The 22269-nt window shown below is 43.3% G+C and overlaps 1 protein-coding gene across 3 annotated transcripts in view; it reads left to right on the forward strand.

The window, feature by feature from the left end:
• TSHZ2 (teashirt zinc finger homeobox 2) overlaps window positions 1-22269 on the forward strand; it is a 505591-nt gene that overhangs the window by 399532 nt on the left and 83790 nt on the right. Inside the window, exon 3 of one of the 3 annotated variants that reach the window (XM_077951998.1) lies at window positions 10879-21269. The exons of the other annotated variants lie outside the window; for them this stretch is intronic. The gene's annotated coding sequence lies outside the window, so the exon portion shown is untranslated. Of the gene's footprint in view, window positions 1-10878; window positions 21270-22269 lie in introns of those variants that run through there. 3 annotated transcript variants of the gene reach the window in all.

Consider the following 22269-nt stretch of genomic DNA (forward strand, 5'->3'; position numbering starts at 1 on the left):
TAATTTATTATTATCTCTCACAGCCTAGGAGCTGACCTGACTCAGCTAGGATGTCTCATTTAGGGTCTCTCATGCAGTTGCTTGGGCTAGAATCACTTGAAACCTTTACTTCCAGTTGGCTTTCTCCACTCGTATCTGGTATCTCAGCTAGAATGGTTGAAACAACTGAGAGCTAGCTGGGCATCTCCCCTTCACCTCACTTGTGTGTGTATGTACATGTATGTGCACACTCATGTGCACGGCCACCCCATGTGACTAATCTGGCTTCCTCACAACATGGTGGTTTCAACACAGTCAGACTCCTTACATGGTGCCAACTTTCCCTAGAGCAAGCACTCTCAGAAGCCCACAGAAGTTACAAAGTCTCTTATGACCTAGCTTCAGAAGTTACCTCTTTTGCATCCTATGGGTCAAAGTGAATCACAGGTCTAGGCCAAATTCAAAAAGCGTGGAAACAGTCTCCTCTCCATGGGAGGAATAGCAAAAATCGGTGGCCATCTCCCTTCTTTGGATGCTGTGGGTCAGTGTGCCTCACACAATCGTGGTGTACTTCACTGACAACAAGATATGCTTGGCCTCATGAAAACAAGCGAGGAGTCATTGCAAGTCTAACTCAAACATGGATAGTTTGAACAAGACTTGTGTAAGTCAAGGCCTCATTCTGATACTGCAACATTTTACAGTCCCTTTCCAGAACCTTACACTTGCTCTCTCTGCTGCATCAAGGAATCCTGCCTGATGGGCTAGAGAAGGAGCAAGCCTACCAATGAGACCTTCACTTCAGTTCCAAGCTCTCTGCCTTAAGTACTTCTTCTTGTGACCTGTTGGGGAGTTCTACATTCCCCTGTGACTTTCTTACAGTCCCCAAGCAAATCAGAGCTCTCTCACTCGGTAGCTTGGAAGCAATACTACTGCTTGACTTTTCCTTGCTTACCCAGAATCTATCGACTTTCAGATGTCAGCAAACTCATTCTTTAAAGGGCTTGATGGTAAATATCTTAGGCTTTCAAGGTTTTGCCGTCTCTGTTGCAGATACACAACCTGAGGTTTATAAACTTTACAAAAACAGGCCGCTGGGCTGGGTGTGGTGGCTCACACCTGCAATCTCAACTTTTTTGGAGGCCAAGACGGGCGGATCACTTGAGACCAAGATTTCGAGAGACACCTGAGCAACAGGGCAAAACCCCTTCTCTATAAAAAATACAAAAACTTAGCTGGGTGTGGTGGTGCATGCCTGTAATCCCAGTTACTCGGGAGGCTGAGATAGGAAGACTGCTTGAGCCCAGGAGGTCAAGGCTGCCGTGAGCCATGATCGAGCCACCGCACTCCAGCCTGGGTGACAGAGTGAGACCTTGTCTCAAAAAAACAGAAGGCTACTACTGGCCAAGTCCCTTGGCTATAGTTTGCTGGCCCCGGATTAGATGCTTGTCTCAATGTCTCAGGGATAAGTATTCTCTCTTTCCACTATGGGAAATGTGAAGACAGAATATCCTAAGATGAGAGAAACTTCAACTTTCACTCAGTGATTCCGTTCAAAACAACAAAAATAATAGAACCTAGGCCGGGCACGGTGGTTCACGCCTGTAATCCCAGCACTTTGGCAGGCCGAGGCAGGCAGATCACCTGAGGTCAGGAGTTCAAGACCAGCTGGCCAACATGATGAAACCCCATCTCTAATAAAAATACAAAACATAGCCAGGCATAGCAGTATGCGCCTGTAATCCCAGCTACTTGGAGAGCTGATGTAGGAGAATCGCGTGAACCCAGGAGGTGGGGGCTGCAGTGAGCCAAGATTGTGCCACTACACTCCAGCCTGGGTGACACAGCAAAACTCTGTATCAAAATAATAATAATAATAATAATAATAATAGTAGTAATAGAACCTAATGCAGAGCACAAGCTAAATGATTAGCCAAGGAAAATGTCATTCAAAATCTCCCACACCTTAAACTGGAAGCCAGAAAAAAAACTTTTCAAATTGGTACTGAATTTGTACCTTTAAGCCCCAACAGGTTTTCTCCCTGTTTCAGTGTGTCTCTGAAAATTCATAACAAAGTTAAAACCCTGTGTAGTGTTTTTCACATGACAGAAGTTCAATGGCTTCATCTGAAAATTAAATCAGTGTTTTCCAAAATGTGAAACATACACCTCTGGTAATAAATGAAATTTGAGGTAGGACAGTTAATGAATAATTTTTGTTAGAATTGTCTATTTATTGATCACCAAACTTATTGTAATATGTCTTTTAAAAAATATAACTGCCACGTGGAACCTATTACCTTACAGATGTTGCTTAGGACAAGGGAAAGAAGATATTTACATTTTTTAAAAGTCACTTGATGTAAATAAAACACTAAAGAAAAATAATATGAGAGATGATATGAGGATATAGAAAAAATTTGTGAGGACAGTAAACAAATTATTCTTTCTTGGGAAACACTGGAATAAATGTTTCCTATCCCATCCTGGCTGTTCAAACACTGGCCTCCACTTAGTGAGCACAGGTACCATGTGGGTTTTTTGTTTATTTTTTATTTTATTTTCTTCATCTCTCTCACCTAGCACAGTGCTTGCTACATAAAAGGCCCACAGTAAGCCAGGCATGGTGGTACATGCCTGTAATCCTGGCACTTTGGGAGGCTGAAGTGGGTGAATGGCTTGAGCCCAAGAGTTCGAGACCAGCCTGAGCATCAGGGCGAAACCCCATCTCTACAAAAACTAGCCGGCTGTGGTGATACGTCCCTGTAGTTCTAGCTACTCAGCAGACTGAGGTGGGAGGATCACCTGAGCCCGGGAGATAAATGCTGAAATGAGCCGTGATTGTGCCACTGCATTCCAGCCTGGGTGACAGAGTGAAACCCTGTCTCAAAAAATAAATAAGTAAATAAATAAAGGCCCACAATAAATATAGAGTGAGTGGATAAATTAATTAAGTTGTCACTCAGATTATTAGGTTAATTTGAGTCACGGAAAATAATCTGACACTAACTCAAGGATCTAGCATTTCAGATGTTCTTAAGAACAGTCTGAAGTTTGCAGAGCAGAAGAGATGAGCTTGTTTAAAATCAGTCAATTAGAAGTGGACAGTCTCTTGGGATGTCTTTGCCAAGAGAAGCCCAGTGGTGCCATAAATCAGGATGTCTAACTGAAGCAATGTTTTAGGAATTAAACAGCAATTAAGTCAAATGGGAAAGTTTCTATGGAACACCTTTGACACCGTGGGGGGAAGGTCAAAACAACCCCAATAGTCTATGGGGAAAAATGGCTTTCTTCCACGGGGCTTGCTGGTTAATAATTATCAAACATATCTGTGATTAAAACCCTCTTTCTTCCAAAGACTTTATGATCTTACCATCGATTTCCCTCCTGTAACATCAGGAGCCAAAGCAGAAAAATCACTGAGTATCACAAATGCAGGAAACCGTGGAGAAAAGACTTGGAAAGGAAATGTGTAGCGAAAACTTTCGTCCTGCCAAAAACTAGTTTTGTGAAACTGGTTCTCAAAATAGATGGCATAACCTGTATCTGTTTACCTAGCAACAATAATTTAAGGCATTTCAACATCAATGTCACCAACTTCAAGAGAAGCCTAACTTGAACTTGAAGGTTGATGGTGGGAGAGGGTGTGTGCGCGTGCGCACGCGCGTGTGTGTGTGCATATGTGTTATAAAAGGTTTATTTAAAACTATGGTAAATTCTTTCATAAGAGTGTTTCCAAAGATATGGGACTCCTACTGCAATAGAGGTGATTTTAGGTAAAATGTGAACAAAAAACAAAGGCTTTCTTATTTTAGCAGCTACAGAGTCTTATATAAAGCAAAATAAAAATATACTCAATACATCCATGATAGTATGAATTATTGCTTAGAATGAGGTAGTTTTTTAAAGTATGTTAATTTCTCTAAAAAGAATATTAAGGAAATAATTGAACATAGGGGTGACTCTCAAACATGGCAAAATTTATAAAAATTGCTTCCCAAATGGCTGAGGATTGTGAAACACTGTTGTATAGCGTAGCCAGGACTCTTTCTAACACACAACGCGAAAAGAAGGAGCTTTCATCCTTCGTTTAATAAAATCCAACAAAGACAGTAAAAAGAATAATGGGGCAGAAGGTAGGGATGAAGAATTCTCTTTTCAAGTTCAGATTATCCCAGCTGATTATCCAAGTGATCACTTTGATGATGGGATTCTGGAAAAATGAACTTCATTGCCAATACTTCATCTACAAGCAGGTAAACAGTTTTCTGCATATTTATGAAATATTTATTTTGTAATGGTTCAAGAGAATGGCAGTTTTGTACATCTCATTTTAAAAATAATAACCATTATTATTATATTATCACTATCATTTGTTTCATTAGGGAATCCTCTCTTTCCCAAAAAAACTAGAAACCACTTATAAGAAAATAGATACTATAGTAATGACTATACTGGTCTCGTCAATTCAGACTGTATTTTGAGTCCATCCTATGCAGAATCCTGCGTTTGTGATTCTAATTCAGGATCCAGCATTGTGTAGCTCTGTGACTTTGTGTGACTCATTCATCCACGAAATCTTGGCTGTAACATCTGTAAAACAAGGATAATGATTCCCACCTCAGATTGATGATTAAATAAGAGAATGTATAAAATATGTACAAAATACCAATCATGAAGTAGGTCCCCAGCACATGTAAATTGCTGCTAGTTTTCTTTTTTTTTTTTTTTTTTTGAATATGTATATATATTTTTTAATTATACTTTAAGTTCTAGGGTACATGTGTACAACATGCAGGTTTGTTACATATGTATACATGTGCCATGTTGGTGTGCTGCACCAGTAACTTGTCATTTACATTAGGTATATCTGCTAATGCTATCCCTCCCCACTCCCCCCACCCCACAACAGGCCCCGGTGTGTGATGTTCCCCTTCCTGTGTCCAAGTGTTCTCATTGTTTAATTCCCACCTATGAGTGAGAACATGCGGTGTTTGGTTTTCTGTCCTTGCAATAGTTTGCTTAGAATGATGGTTTCCAGCTTCATCCATGTCCCTACAAAGGACGTGAACGCATCCTTTTTTATGGCTGCATAGTATTCCATGGTGTATATGTGCCACATTTTCTTAATCCAGTCTGTCATTGATGGCCATTTGGGTTGGTTCCAAGTCTTCGCTACTGTGAATAGTGCTGCAATAAACATACGTGTGCATGTGTCTTTATAGTAGAATGATTTATAATCCCTTGGGTATATACCCAGTAATGGGACTGCTGGGTCAAATGGTATTTCTGGTTCTAGATCCTTGAGGAATCGCCACACTGTCTTCCACAATGGTTGAACTAGTTTACAGTCCCCCCAACAGTGTAAAAGTGTGCCTATTTCTCCACATCCTCTCCAGCACCTGTTGTTTCCTGACTTTAATTGGTCTTAGTTTTCTAGACCTCGCCACTTTCTCTTCACCGCTGTCACTCACTTTAGCGGTTAGACTGTACGTCAGGTCTACTGTACATCATCCACAAAGACCTCACATACAAAAGGCAGAAAATGAACCCATTTGCTTGCCAGTAAATGTCTACCACTGCCTCTAATATCATTTTCTGGAATCCAACTTGTATTCGCATCCTGAATCATTCATGCCTTCATTCAACGAAAATAAATGGACTGCCTCCTCTTGCCATGCACCATGCTTGCTCTCTGGTAAGGAAACCAGCAATTAAATGCATATGTGAGGTACAATTTTCACAGAGCACAAGCTCCAGTGTGTGAAAAATATAACTTGCTTCATTTTTATCCTATAAATTAATTTAATTTCTTTCTTGGAACCCTCCTTATGTCTGGAGGGAAGAAAATACCTCAGTTACTGCAGGGTCTTGTTGGTTAATTCAAGAATTTCCCACTTGCCTTTACTTGGATTGCTTTTATGACTTAGGTAGGGACGAGTTAAAGGAGAAATTGGCGATTTGTCTGGTCCTCAGTGTTCATTTCCTCCCCATGACCTTTGGTGTCTGTGTATGGTCCCTACTGGCAGGTAGTAGGGACTGCTCTTCCTACACTGCATCCACAGAGATGTCCCCATTCCCAAATCCACAGGGTTACCTGCTGTCCCATGACCCTGTCCCTTTGTGGGCATTGCTTTCTCTGCCAGCTCTTTCTTCTCAGTTAAACTCTGTACTCTTTTGGGGGACAAGGAAAATGTTGGCTGTTGCAAAAAGCTATTCTAAGGCTATGAAAATTGAGACAGGCTGGCTCACACCCTCCTTGCAGGTGGAATTCTGAGGGCTTCCCAGTGCTGCAAGTATGGGTCTCCCTTGCCCCTCAAACTTACCTGGGGAGTCTTTCCATGCCCTTCCTAGGTCTAACGCCACCTAGGGGTAGGCAGTCAAACTTCAGAGTTCTTTTCAGAGACTTATCCCAGTAACTTACTCTCTTGTGTTCCTGAGAGGATCTTTTTGCTCCTCAAATCCCGGCATCCCTTCCCTGCTGGTGCTGGGGTCGGGGCTAAGTAAGGATACAGGGGGGCTCAGGAAACGTTCCACCAAATCTGTTGTGATTTGGCCATGCCCTTGGCCTTTGACTCTCCAAAACCCAAAGTTCCGTTCCTCTGCCCTCAGGTTCAGGTTCCTCCGTGACTATCTCCCATCCAAACACGGAACTGTCCCAGTGGTTAAAAGAGCTGGAGAAAGGGGAAGAAATCAATGAAGCTGTCCCAAGATTATCCCACCATATGGGCCAACGCAACACAGAGTGAAAATAGAGACCCAAAGAGAGCACAGAGCAGCTGCAAGGGGAGGTCAGACGAGAAAGAGAAGCTTCGGGATAATGACATTCAAATTGCTCTTCACGAGCCCTGGTGGCCTTTCTCAGGCACTCCATGGCTCCCCCTGGGCCACAGTTTCCTGTCTGGATTATATCACTCAGCACTGCAGGAGACCAGGATCATATAGTTCTGAAGATGAATTAATAGTAACCACTGCACATGTGACTGCAAAACCGCAGACTCTCATGACCAAAGAGATAACCTGGTGTGTGGGGAAGGACAGAGTCCTACGGCTTGGATTTGAGACAGGACTTCTCTAGCTCCCAGTTCTACAACCTTGGCCAAGTCACTGCTCCTCTCAGCGTGCTTCCTTATCTGCAAAATGGGATACCGATCTCTCTTTTACAGGGCTTTTGCGAGACTCTCTATGAAACTACTTTCTCGGCCAGGCACAGTGGCTCACGCCTGTAATCCTAACACTTTGGGAGGCCAGGGCAGGTGGATTGCCTGAGGCCCGGAGTTCGAGACCAGCCTGGGGAACATGGTGAAACCCCGTCTCTACTAAAATACAAAAGAAATTAGCCGGGCATGGTGGCGTGTGCCTGTAGTTCCCAGCTACTCGGGAGGCTGAGGCAGAATTGCTTGAACCTGGGAGGCGGAGGTTGCAGTGAGCCAAGATTATGCCACTGCACTCAAGCCTGGGCAACAAAGCAAAACTCTGTCTCGAAAAGAAAAAAAGAAAAAAGAAAGAAAGAAAGAAAAAAGAAAAAGAAAATGCTTTATCTATCAGAAAGACTACACAAATATTAGGCATCATTTTTACTGGTAGTCTGTCATCAGCCTGAATATAGTCCTAATCTTGAGATGTACCCTAGAAGTTCTTACAAATACCCTAGAAGTTCCATAGGGGTGAATAAATCCATGACTTTTATTTTGTAACTACTTGCTTGTTATTACGGGCCTGGTGTGGTGGCTCATGCTGGTAATCTCAGCAGTTTGGGAGGCCGAGAAGGGTGGATCATTTGAGGCCATGAAATCGAGACCAGCCTGGCCAATACGGCGAAACCCTATCTCCACTAAAACACAATAAAATTAGCTGGGCATGTTGGCTCATGCCTGTAATCCCAGCTACTCGGGAGGCTGAAGCAGGAGAATCTCTTGAACCCTGGAGGTGGAGGCTGCAGTGAGCTGAGATTGTGCCATTGCACTCCAGCCTGGTGACAGAGTGAGACTCCATCTCCAAAAAATAATAACTATAATAATAATTGTTATTACAAAAAAAAAAAGCCCTGTTTCCATTTCCTCGTAAGCACTCCATCTATTTAAGCTTGCTAATTATTTCAATCCTGGAAGTTTACCAGGATAAATGATTAACTGTTCCCTTAATATAATTTTAGGAGGTAACTAAAAAGCTAGGCTTCCCAAAGTAAGCCAGATCTTACTTTGCCAGTTTAACTTGTTCCCAAACACTCTTCCGGATGACATGTGAGGTCCACCTGGGGCTCTGCATTTCACCTTTTCGCTATTTTCGAAACCCGAAGACATAGGAATGGTGCCCAAGGAAGGCCCCCAGAGACAAAAATGCAAGACGTTGGCCAAGGGGAGGTGTGAGAGCCGAGCAGATTTCCCAGGAGCTGGGAGAGGCAGAGATTTCTTCCAGAAACAGGAAAATTTATGTGGGGAGCACACAGTTGGGAGCCGTGAGCCAGTTCTTGCTTACAAATAGCAGGAAGAGACTAGACGGGGAAGAAAGGAAGACATTCATTACTGAAGGAGAGGAATGTGACTGGGACTGGAAACTCCAAAACTACAGCCCCAAATTGTTTCATGAACGAAGCCATTCACTTTTAGCCAGATTCAGACTCGTTTATTTAGATCAAACTAAGATTCGAATGCAGCAATTTTAATCATTTAATTTTTTGGTGGGGAGAGCATCATACAGTCTGTATCTTCTTTGTTTATGGCTTCACCTTGACGAGCAGTGTCTGTGACTCACGTACTGGGTTTGCCATCCATTTTCCTGATGTCTAGTCCCTGCCTGACCACTTCCCAGCTCTGTGACTTCAGCAAGGGGCCTGACCTCTCTGGGCCTGAGTTCAGTTTTACAAAATGATTGTGAGGCCTGCTTCACCCTTGAAGTTGTAAGTAAAAATGCCCCCTGACCAAAAATGAGATAAAGCAATAATGATCCAGGTGGTACCTGCATTACTTAGCATCCTCAGTGGTTTTTTTAGACATCAATGGAGGATACATCTAAGTCTAGAATTAAATGATATTGTACTTTCTCATTGTAAAATACAAAGGAGTTAACCCAGATCTAGATATATGGGGAAAGCATGCCACGTGTGGTAGGAATAATATAAAAACAAGAGGCAGAAAGGAGTTAAAGCTTTCTTAAAAGGGATTTTTTTTTTCTCTTTGGAATGTCATATTATTGACTTATGATATTTCAGCTTCTCAGAATTGGAAAATAAAGGAAAATTCAGAAGTGAGTACTGCACAGACACTGGCTAAGTATATATTTCCACCCCCACAGAAAGAAAAAGGCTAATGGAGATACTGGGGCGCCCCAAAGGAGCACTCACGCCTCCCTCCGTGTAGGAAACGCAGATCACAGCCGTCAGATGGTGAAAGGACAATGCTCCATACTAAGCAGTCATGGGAAGAATGGGAATACCATTCTCAGGCGTGGGGCGTGACAGCCTTCCTCACAATTCTTCCTTAAGAATCTTTCTCTTATCCCCTGTCACCCTGGAGATGTTTTTAAGGTCGCTGTTAGGGCTCCAGTTTTAACCCAGGGTTTCCAATCCAAGCTTTACCTGGTTAGGCAGTACTTGGTCCATGGGGAGCTTCACTTATTCATTCCATCAATTTGATTTCACTCCTTCTGAGCCAGGGACCAGGGATAAATAACCATGACGAACAAAGCCCAGGCCTGCCTGAGGCAGGAAGGAGCCTGGAACTTTCGAGAATCCGAAAAGAAAGCTGGAGAGGCTGGAGTCTAGTGAGCAAAGCAGGAGAGTGGCCCAGACCAGCCTGGAGAGGAAAGTAGAGACCAGATCACTCCAGACACAAAGATGGTGTCCCACCTCCCAGTCCGGAGGACGAGGGCATTAGACCCATAGTCTCAGCCGCACCTTCATTTTTAAGACAGCATTCCAATCGGCTGCTCCCCCTGCCTCCAAATGAGCCTGGCTCCTCCACTGCAGAAGGCCAGGCCCTGGGTCTCACACAGTATTTAGACAGAACTCACCCCTCACCTTTTAGCATGGCCTGAGAGCCTCAACTGCAATGGCAAGGCTCTGTATTTATGTAACAAGCCCTGCTCAAGTATTTTTAGACCTACTGTTTAGAAACACACAGAGGGGGCAAGAAAGAGAATAAATATGGAAATCAAATGTAAAAACTTCTGGCTCTTGCAACTGGCTTCCTGGGGGAATTTTCCTCTGTGTTCTTTCCACTTCTTCTACTCAGCGGAATGACTGCTAGTCATTAAGGAAATCTGTGAGGAGCTCACGGTACAGGAATTGTACACCAATGCTCCCATCCTCATTTGCATATCCCATTTTTTGATTGGCAGCTGTACATGAAATGCCATATCAGTTGAAAGTATGTTGTGAGCTGGCACTAATGATCCTATGGCTCCAGGGAAACCTGCCATATTGTAATTTGGCTATCAGGCATGAAAGAAATAATTCTAAGTGCCAGGAATGCAAGACTGAATAAATGTTTCACTGCTGCAGGTTGTCAAGGGCGACACTTCTGATTTAGTATAAACGAATGCCCCGTTGCCTTTGGGGTACCGGGAGTTTGCATTGTATCTGAGCTGTGTGTATAAAACATTAGTCTAAGAAAATGGCTTCGGTGTAAGATGGGAAACAGAGGCCTGCTCCCAGAAGGCGGCGGAATGTTTACAACTAATCACTGGATGAAAGGATTTTGCTACCTTCTATAATGACAGGCAAACAGGATTTGCTTTTCCTGAGATGGAGAATAATGGTTATGTTAACTCTGCCTCGCCTAGCCTTTTTTTTTTTTTTTTTTTAATGAAATGCTCTTTTGTAAAGAAAATCACATCTGTTTCCTTTTATATATGAAAGGGATATAAATTCTTTTTCTTTCCCTCCCTCTGTGTGAATAGCCCGTGGTGTACCTTGGAATTAACCCTTTCAGATGTCATCGGGTTTCAGAGGTCTGGAAACACGGCCACCGCTTCCTTCTGCCTGGCTCCTGACTTCACACACCTGCCGATACAGACAGCGTCTTTAGAAGTGGGCAGCGATCACTTCCACTTGAATTTTCACTAACATCCCAAAGCCAATTCCCGGCATACCGAGCTCCACAGGATCTCGCTTTCCACCAACAAACTTCCCCTGTGTTCACTGTACACAATGTAGAAAACAGTGGTCTAAAAAGCAGTGCCTCCCTAGAAGAAATGACACTGGAAGTTTCTTCCTACCTGTGGCCTCTGTTGACCACCTGGGACCTGGCTTCAGGATCATGTTAAGATCTGTTTTATTTTCCCTTGATTCTACATGGGGATATTCTTTGAAGACGGTTTCCACCGTGGACTTCCTTGCTTGGATGTCACCAAAGTAAAAGCTCGGGTACCTGTTTAGACATGACAGAACAGCAGTTACAGGAAAAGGCCATTTTTCCATTTGTTCTCTAGGCAAAGGCCAGCTGGGGTAAATCAAGACCGGGCTGGGGAGCACCTGGACCTCTTTTGCTCTCAAGTCTCGATTTGGGAAGAAACCAACCTGACACTTGGACTCCCCTCTTGAAGTGAAAACTTCATTATTGCCTCTCGCCTACAGTTGCAGTGACTCTCGGGTGGGCGTGGCAAGAGTGGGGGTGAAAATGATAACTTAAAAAATAACTAGGCCGGACACAGTGGCTCACGCCTGTAATCCTGGCACTTTGGGAGGCCGAGGTGGGCGGATTGTCTGAGCTCGGGAGTTCGAGACCAGCCTGGGCAACATGGTGAAACCCCATCTCTACTAAAATACAAAAGAAATTAGCCGGGCGTGGCAGCATGTGCCTGTAGTCCCAGCTACTCAGGAGGCTGAGGCAGGAGAATTGCTTGAACTCGGGAGGCAGAGGTTGCAGTGAGCCGAGATCACACCACTACACTCCAGCCTGGGTGACAGAGCGAGACTTTGTCTCTTAAAAGAAAAAAAAAAGATAACTAAGAGTATGGTCAGATGATCAGATGTACTCATCCCTATCAAACTGACTCAGGAAGCTCCCATCATAGCAGTCCCTTCAGTCATTCCACTGTTGCAGATTGTGTCACAGGGTTGTAATACAATACACAGATTCCATAAGAGACAGCATCTTACAACGTTTCTCTTCAGTAGGTGAAGAATTTTTAAATTGTAGGTGGAGGACACTGAAGATGCTGTTCATTCAAACTCATATTTCTTGTTCTTTCACTTAAATGACACACACATTATTGGACATTTGCTCTGTGGTGGGCTTTGGAGGTATAAAAATAAATGAGGCAGGTCCTCTGCCCTCAAGTAAGTCACAGTTAATGGGAAATATGCATCAAAACATAAAAGCAACCACATCTACTGTGATGACACAACACTGAAGGTGGGTGAAACCCACAGCCGAGAGCCTGACAGTCACAGTCACAGGAGAAAACGCCAGTTGAACATAGTCGCCTCTTTAACTTTCTTCTTCTTCTTTTCTTTCATTTCTTTTTTTTTTTCTTGAGATGGAGTCTTGCTTTGTCGCCCAGGTGACCTCGGCTCACTGCAACCTCCGCCTACCGGGTTCAAGCAATTCTCGTACCTCAGCCTCCCAAGTAGCTGGAATTATAGGCGCCCATCACCACACCTGGCTAATTTTGTATTTTTAGTAGAGATAGCATTTTTCACCACGTTGGCCAGGCTGGTCTCAAACTCCTGACCTCAAGTGATCCGCCTACCTTGGCCTACCAAAGTGCTGGGATTACAGGCATGAACCACCACACCCGGCCACCTCTATAAGTTTCAAGGACCAGCTTAAATTTAGGTTTAAATTCAGAAGGCCGTATTGTGTACCCACTACATGCCAGGTACAATATTTAGGTACTTTCCCTTACATTATGTAGTTTAATTCTCTTCCAGTGGCCGATTATTCATTGATATTAAGTTTGCAGAGGTTCAATATTAAGAAAGAATGAAGTAAACCCTGCAGGCAAGCAGGAACATACTGGAATGTGTGACCTTTTCCTCATTAGTTATGGGAGATTTTCCAAAAGTATGAATGTCTGAAAACCCAGACATCTGCAGATAGGGTCCCCTCCTAGTGTTCCTTTCTTTCAGGTAATTCCGTACTTCTCAGAACATCAGCACTTGTAAAAATGACCAAACAGAGTTAACTCTGCAATATCATTCATACCACATTCAAGGGGGATTTCAGAGATTTTCTAAGTGTAACTGGCTTATATGTAGTTTTCACTCAAGCCCAGACTTGAAGCTCAACTCCTACAAAATTGTGTCTCTATTGCTTGTTGAAAGGGTGATGTATATTCAGAGGAAATTGTGTCTAAGTCCACATTAGCCCTGAAAGAGGGGTGGTCATGGAAGACTTCATTGAGGTGGTGATTTTCCAGAATGCATGAATTAGGAGAGGAAATTCCAGGCAGAGTGGCCAAGACTAGCAAATGCTAGGAGGAGGTGACAGAGTATGGCCGGCTTTGGGGTGAAAGACTAGAAGAAAAGTAGTGGCAGAAGGTGAAGTTAGAATAGTGGGCGGGTGGCCATGCTCTGCTGCTTGATTTTATTGGGTTGCCCACCCACTTGCTTTGAGATCTCCAGACCTGTGGTTTTCAACAGGGAGATGACTTGGCCCCCCAGGGACATTTGACAATGTCTAGAGCCATCTTGGTTGTCACAGTTAAGGAAGGGGTCCCACTGGCGTCTAGTGAGTAGAGGCCGGGAAAGCTGCTAAATATCCTACAATGCCCAGGACCATCCCCCACATCAAAGAATTGTCCGGCCTGAAATGTCAATAGCACTGAGGTTGAAAAGACTTTTCTAGACCATGGCCACTTGTTTTCATGCTGTTCTGGTGTCATGGAGGTAAATGCAAAGCAAGTTTAAACTTTGTGTGTTGGAATACGGATGCCTCAGCACAAATATTTATTTGGAATTCCTGTTCCTTTTGAGCCAGGGAATAGGGTGGGGAGGCAGTGGAGAGAGCGACTTTAGAGAGAAATATTAACCTTGCAAATGTGCGCATTTTCAATTCACATCCTAGTGACAGGCTACAACTTGTAATCAGTATAAAATGATTTTCCGGGAGAGTAAATGCTTATTTTCACTGTCTTGATGTTGGCACTGGATTACTTGGTATTAATCCCAAGGTGACACAGTCACATTTGGAAGCCGTGAGATTTATTTGGATGTCTCGTGGGGCCAGGGGCAGCCTTCATTTTACATCCTTGATCTTGGATAATTTAAATAATAGAGCTGCTTTTCTGTATACACTAGCAGTGTGAAAAGGAAGTTATTCACCCAGGACTTATTCCAAGAGCCACGGAAAGCCAGGGAAGGAAGAAGAGAGGATAAGAATGTCTCCATATTTATTGTCATCTCCAAGCTTAACAGCAGCAACTATTATTACAACAAATGGTGAACACTTATTAGATACCAACTGTGTGCCTTCTTCCCTGGCACAAGAAAGCAAGAAATCTAAGAGCATGTACCCACTTGCTCCATTGTACATAATAATGGCCTCTTCTCTTGCATGTGCCCCTGCCATGAGACTATGCTTGCTATAATTAGTAGTGAGTCGAGACTAGGGTTGCTGCCAAATATCCTACAATGCACAGGACAGCCCCCCATGATGAAGAATTATTTGACCTGAAACGTCAGTAGTACCAGGGTTGAAAAAGGCTTCTCTGGACAAATTCCATCACTATTACCTCTTATGCATAACTCTCTTCTAGAGCAGAGGCCAGCAAAAAAGTTTTTTTATTTTTTTGTTTCACTTTAAATTCTGGGATACATGTGCAGAATGTGCAGGTTTGTTACATAGGTATACATGTGCCATGGTGGTTTGCTGCACCCATCAACCCATCATCTCCATTAGGTATTTCTCTTAATGCTATCCCTCTCTCAGCCTCCCACCCCCTGACAGGCCCCAGCGTGTGATGTTCCCCTCCCTGTGTCTGTGTGTTCTCATTGTTCAACTCCCACTACTGAGTGAGAACATGCGGTGTTTGGTTTTCTGTTCATGTGATAGTTTGCTTAGAATGATGGTTTCCAGCTTCATCCATGTCCCTGCAAAGGACATGAACTCATCCTTTTTTATGGCTGCATATTACTCCATGGTGTGTATGTGCCAGATTTCCTTATCCAGTCTATCATTGATGGGCATTTGGGTTGGTTCCAAGTCTTTGCTATTGTGAACACTGCCTCAGTAAACATACATGTGCATGTGTCTTTATAGTAGAATGATTTATAATCCTTTGGGTATATACCCAGTAATGGGATTGCTGAGTCAAATGGTGTTTCTGGTTCTAGATCCTTGAGGAATGGCCACAATGTCTTTGACAATGGTTGAACTACTTTACACTCCCACCAACAGTGTAAAAGCATTCCCATTTCTCCACGTTCTCTCCTGCATCTGCTGTTTCCCGACTTTTTAGTAATTGCCATTCTAACTGGTGTGAGATGGTATCTAACTGCGGTTTTGATTAGGCCAGCAAAATTTGTTAAGGGATCAGAGAGTAAATATTTATAGCTTTGCAAGCCATACGGCTTCTTTGGCAACTACTGAGCTCTGATGCAATGTGAAGCAGCCATAGACAATATGTAAACAAGAGCGTGGGACTGTTGTGTTCCAATAAATCTTTATTTACAAAAACAGGCAGCTGGGCCAGATTTGTCCTGGAGGTTCTAATTCATCAGCTCCTGATTGACAGTATCTGCGACACTTTTTTTTTTTTTTTTTTTCTATACAACCACAGCTCACTGTAGCCTCAAACTCTAGTGCTCAAACGATCCTTCCACTTCAGCCTCCTAAAGTGCTGGGATTGCAGGCATGAGCCACCATGCCCAGCCCAGTGTACTATTTTAAAGACATTCCTTCTGAATATTTAAGCAATGGTATTAAGAATGATAAAATAGCCGAGCACGGTGGCTCACGCCTGTAATCCCAACACTTTGGGAGGCTGAGGTGGGTGGATCACCTGAGGTCAGGAGTTTGAGACCAGCCTGGCCAACATGGTGACACCCTGTCTCTACTAAAAATACAAAAATTAGCCAGGCATGGTGGTGGGCGCCTGTGATCCCAGCTACTGGGGATGCTGAGGCACAAGAATTGCTTGAACCTGGGAGGCAGAGGTTGCAGTGAGCTGAGATGGTGCCACTGCACTCCAGCGTGGCTGACAGAGAGACTTTGTCTCAAAAACAAAACAAAACAAAAGAATTAGTAATTCTACATCTCTGAATCTAGTCCTAAGAATATCTTTGGCTTTGCACACATAAATTTTTGCACAAACATGTTCACTGTGGTGATACTTACAATAATAAAGACATGGAGGTAATTTTATTGGTCAATGATAGGGCATCAGAAAAATCTTGTTCTGTGATGGAGCAATGGAATATTGGGCAGTCTTCGAAAGTTATCATTCTAGGCCAGGTGCAGTGGCTGACACCTGTAATCCCAGCACTTTCGGAGGCCAAGGCAGGTGGATCACCTGAAGTCAGGAATTTGAGACCAACCTGACCAATGTGGTGAACCGCGTCTCTACTAAATACAAAAAATTAGCTGGGTGCGGTGACGCATGCCTGTAATCCCAGCTACTTGGGAGGCTGAGGCAGGAGAATCGCTTGAACCTGGGAGGCAGAGGTTGCAGTGAGCTGAGATTGCGCCACTGCACTCCAGCCTGGGCAACACAGCAAGACTCTGTCTCAAAAACAAACAAACAAACAAAAATGAAAGTGATCATTCTGAAGGGTTTTCATGGTGTACTTAAGATGTAATGTTAAGTCAAGAAAAGTGAGATAGAAATTGTGCCAACAGTTTTGTAGCAATTAAGTGTAAATTCACATTGCATGGAAAAAGAGTAGGAGGAAATATACCAAATTGTGAAGTATGGTGAGGCTATGGACTGACTTTTCTTAAATTTAATTCCAACATGGATTTTTTTTTAAGCATTGTATTCATTCTTTTTTGTTTTTTTAAAAAACTTCATCTATATTTCTTTGGGGTACCTATGCAGCTTTGTTACATGGGTAAATTGCGTGTCTTGGGGTTTTGGTGTACAGATAATTTTGTCGCCCAGATAATCAGCATAATAACGCAAAAGTCATTTTTCTTTTTTTTCTTGAGACAGAGTCTTGCTCTGTCACCCAGGCTAGAGTGCAGCGGCATGATCTGGGCTCACCGCAATCTCCACCTCCCGGTTTTAAGCAATTCCCCTGCCTCAACCTCCCGAGTTGCTGGCATTACCACGCGCACCACCATGCCCAACTAGTTTTCGTATTTTTAGTAGAGAGGTTTCACCATGTTGCCCAGGCTAGTCTCGAACTCCTGGCCTCAAGTGATCCGCCCACCTCTGCCTCCCCAGGTGCTGGGATTACAGGCAAGCCACTGCACCTGGCCCAATAGGTGGTTTTTCAGTCCTCACCCTCCTCCCATCCTCCACCCTCAAATATGCCCCAATGTCTGTTGTCTCCTTCTTGGCATCCATGTGTACTCAATGTTTAGCTCCCACTTATAAGTAAGAACATGCAGTATTTGGTTCCTTTGTTCCTGCATTAATCCGCTTAGTATAATGACCTCCAGCTCTATCCACCAACATAGAATTATTAAAAGAGGGCAAGTGTTGGCATCCAACAGATTTAGTTTTGCAGTTCACTGGCTAAACAGGTGACCAGTGCAAGGTGACTTAAGCTGTCTGAGCTTCAGCTCACTTCTTTGTAAAACACATGTAGCATCTGACTTTCCAGATTGACGGGAAGATTAAATGAAGTAATGCACATAAAACACCCAGCTGAGTGTTTGTAACGTAGTAGGTACCAAACACACTGTAGCTGTTAATATCATTATTCTTTGTTCCAAGCAGTCTGTATCTTGGTTGTGGTGGTAATTACACAAATCTATGCAAGGGATAAAATTGCATAGAACTACACACGCAAACACACACACACACACACACACACACACATTGTAAAAACTAATGTCTGTAGCCTAGTTAGCAGTATTGTACCAATGTCGGCATCCCGGCTTTGATATTGTACTTCAGCTATTTAAGATTGACATCTCCACTGGGAGAAACTGGGAGGTTACATGGGACTCTACTATTTTTACAGCTTCCTGTGAATCTGTGATTATTTCAAATGAAAGAGTTTTTAAAGTACAGTAAAACTTTTTAAAAATTTCTAACGACTTCCATAATTTGCATCTCATCTATTCAGGTGAGGTAGGAAAAGTTAGGAATGGTTTGTTATTATTTATAAAAGGAAAAACTGACAGAGTGACTGGTTGCTCCTCTCTAGGTTGATCAGAAAATAAGAAGAAAAAGAAAAACCATGTCACTGAATGTTCAGGACTTTTTAACAGTTGCCAATCCTGCCTCAAAACTTGTCCTGTGTTTAATGGGATTTATGTTCCCTCTATAAGGAATGTGACCTCTGGGGTTTAAGGGTAGACCTGCCATCTCGTTCTTTAGATGTATGTTAAAGGTGGTCAATGGACAAGGATGTCAGAACAGAACATAGAATCCCATGAACTGACGTCCCCAGTTGAGGTTTGGAGTAAGGCAAAGCAGGAACAAGTGACTGTCTCAAAGAAAACAATAATTACTCAAGCGTTTACATGTGCTTATCAGTTTTATTGTTTTTATGTGTACTATTAAAACTGAAAATAAGTTGTCCATAAATTAAGAAAACTGGCTTAAGCTCGGTACGATTATAACTCTCCTTGCAAAAACTCAAGTCACTAACTCACCAAATATCTGCTAAATATCTACCATGTACAATCACCGTTCTAGACGTTGGAGATGTGGTAATGAACTAGACCCATCCAGTCCTGCTCTTGAGAAATGTGGTTTAGGTCAAAAGGCAATTGATTATAGCCTGCCTTTTCCCACTTGCTTGCCTTGTGCTTTTAAAAGTTACCCAGGCCTTAATTTCCTCTTTCTAGCCTTATTTATATAGCAATGAAAAACACACATGCTCACTCACCAGCTCCACCTCTTGTATTCAAAGCAAACATCACTAATCAAGCTGTCTCAAAAAAAAAAAAAAAAATGTTCTTCCATTGCCTTTACCCATCTGATTCTCTCAAAGTTCCACTCATGAAATACCACCTGTGCCCCCGAACTCACCAAAAAAAAAAAAAAAAAGATGCAAAGTTCCCTGCACATGCAACCTCCACCGGCTCTGATTCTCTGTCTCTCTGTGCCACTTCCCACTCACCTCCCTCTTGCCTTCCCATGTCTCTGCTCTTTCACTGTAAATGGACCAAGCCAACATTGGTTCCTTCTGGTATTCTTCTTACCCATTTCCCTGATTTGAACAACAAGGCCTAGATGCTGAGCTAGTCAAGCCAAGTTCTCTTCAGCATGTGGGGAAGGTAGAGGACCTTTAAAGTGGAGGAAAGTAGAATTCAGTCATGTGAAATCGAAGGTGAAATGATAAAAAGAGTAAGGACAGGCTGGGCACGGTGGCTCACACCTGTAATCCCACCACTTTGGGAGGCCAAGGCGGGTGAATCACGAGGTCAGGAGATTGAGACCACAGTGAAACCCCGTCTCTACTAAAAATACAAAAAAATAGCCGGGTGTGGTGGTGGGCGCCTGTAGTCTCAGCTATTCGGGAGGCTGAGGCAGGAGAATGGCATGAACCCGGGAGGCGGAGCTTGCAGTGAGCCGAGATCGCACCACTGCACTCCAGCCTGGGTGACAGAGTGAGACTCTGTCTCAAAAAAAAAAAAAAAAAAGAGTAAGGACAGAGCACAACCCACCAGATCAATGAAAAAATGTCTGAGAAAGCACTTCAAGAGTGCTTTCTTGTGTCCAGCACAATAAAAATGGATTGTCCCGGAGAATCAGTTTCTGGAATAAGAAAAATGTGACTTTTAGGTGGATCTTGAGGAATTAATGGAACCTGGACCTATGGAATTAGAGGCGGTGAGTAAGCAAAGAAGAAGGAAGTCGAGATGGCAGTGCCAGCAGGAGAAAGATTCTCTGCAGGAGAGGTTGGGTATGTTCCAGGAGCCTGCATCAGTCTCTAAACTGAGGTTTCCTACGTTGATTTCCTGTCTGGGACATTCTGTGACACATGTCCAAATGGAAAAATCATTCTCCATTGAGCTAGCCAAATATCTTCAATAAATAATGCAAAAATTATTAAGACATTTTCCAGAGGACCCCACCATTTCCTGTCTTGACAATGGAGCTGGATTTGACATCAGCTAATTCAAGAGGTTAGAAATAAAAGCTGTGGCCAATTCAAACTTCCCTTCCAAATGTTTTTCAATAATCGGAAATTGAGCCAAGAGACAGTACTTGTAATCAACTTTTTTCAAACCGTCTTAACATCTTTCATAAAGTCATGAACATGACCATGCAGATGTGTCACTGGCTAATTATTGTCCTGCGTTGTGGGAATAGGAAGGAACACTGAAATAAATGATGACTTCAGTGGTCAAACTATGGAAACTTAAAAGAAGAGGGAGCTAAAGGGAAGATGTTCCAATAGCATGCAACATGACCTTGGGATAATGAGATAGACACGCATTGGAAAGTTTTAAGGATTTTTTTGTTTTGTTTTGTTTTGTTTTGTTTTTTGAGATGGAGTCTCACTCTGTTGCCCAGGCTGGAGTGCAGTGGCATGATCTTGGCTCACTGTAAGCTCCGCCTCCCAGGTTCACCCCATTCTCCTGCCTCAACCTCCCGAGTAGCTGGGACTACAGACGACTGCCACCATGCCAGGCTAATTTTTTGTATTTTTTTTGTAGAGACAGGGTTTCACCGTGTTAGCCAGGATGGTCTGGATCTCCTGACCGTGATCCGCCCGCCTCGGCCTCCTAGAGTGCTGGGATTACAGGCGTGAGCCACTGCGCCGGCCGTTTTAAGGGTTTTAATGAGAATAATACAAAATATCAGCTCACATGTACATGTGGTTCTGATGCACCAGCTGCTATTCTAAGCTGTTGACGTATACCATGTAGTTTATTCCTGACAGTGATCCCAAAAGAGGCAGGTACTTATTCCCGTTGCACAGATGAAGAAACTGAAGTGGAGGAATTTAAGTAACCTGTCCTGGGTCACACCATCAAAAAATGAAGCAGTCAGCATACAGGTACTATCTCTCCAAGGAACCTCCAGAGACACCCATCAAAAGAGAATGCGGATTCTCCTTGCAATCCTGTCACTTAAAAAAGAGAGAGAGACCAGGTATGGGTGGCTCGTGCCTGTAATCCCAGCATTCTGGGAAGCTGAGGCAGGTGGATCACTTGAGCTTAAGAGTTCGAGACCAGCCTGGGCAACATGGCGAAACCCCATTTCTACACAAAATACAAAAATTAGCCAGGTATAGTGGCTCATGCCTGTAGTCCCAGCTACTCGGGAAGCTGAGGTGGATGGATCACTTGAGCCTGGGAAGTTGAAGGCTACAGTGAGCCAAGATGGCGCCACTGCACTCTATCCAGTCTCATGACAAAGCAATACCCTGACTTAAAAAAAAAAAAACAGAGAGAGAATGCTGAGAAAATCCTGCCCCAAATCTCTAAAAATTACAAAGGCAATAATGCAACCACCTCAGCACATCCAAGAAGACTGGATGACTTGCCCAAGATTAAGTGAAGTCAAAACCATGCTTGAACAAGGATCTTCTCGCTCCCAGGTATCAATCAATCCCCTGAGCATTCATTTCTCATCTGTGCACTGGACATCCAGATACCTGCTTCCCAAATGATAGATTGTCTACCGAAGCTCTTCAGCAACTAATAGCATTGTAAAAAATATTTTATAATTAGAAGTGTCTGAAGTCAGACTAACTGATTGGAATCAGCATTACCAATTAATGAAAGTTCTATCAAGCCAGGCACGGTGGCTCATGCCTGTACTCCCATCATCTTGGGAGGCCGAAGCAGGTGATTTGCTTGAGCCCAGGAGTTCTAGACCAGCTTGGGCAAAATAGAAAGACCTCATCTCTACAAAAATCTTTTAAAACATTAGCCAGTGTAACAGTGCATGCCTGTAGTCCCATTTACTCAGGAGGCTGAGGTGGGAGGATCGCTTGAGCCTGGGAAGTCAAGGCTGCAGTGAGCCGTAATCGCACCACTGCACTCCAGCCTGGGTGACAGAATAAGACCCTGTCTCAAAAACACAAAAAGAAGTTTTATCTGTGGACAATTTAGATCCTGCTCAAATTATCAGTTTTTTTCACCAGTAAAATGGGAGTAATCATCATAGCTATCTCATGGGATTCTGGAAGATTAAGTATTATGCACGCAGTGCATACACTGAGCACCATCCCTTACATGTAGTAAGTGCTCAATAAATATTCCATAATAATAATAA

The sequence above is a fragment of the Macaca mulatta genome, chromosome 10, assembly GCF_049350105.2.
Source record: "Macaca mulatta isolate MMU2019108-1 chromosome 10, T2T-MMU8v2.0, whole genome shotgun sequence".
Classification (NCBI taxonomy): domain Eukaryota; kingdom Metazoa; phylum Chordata; class Mammalia; order Primates; family Cercopithecidae; genus Macaca; species Macaca mulatta.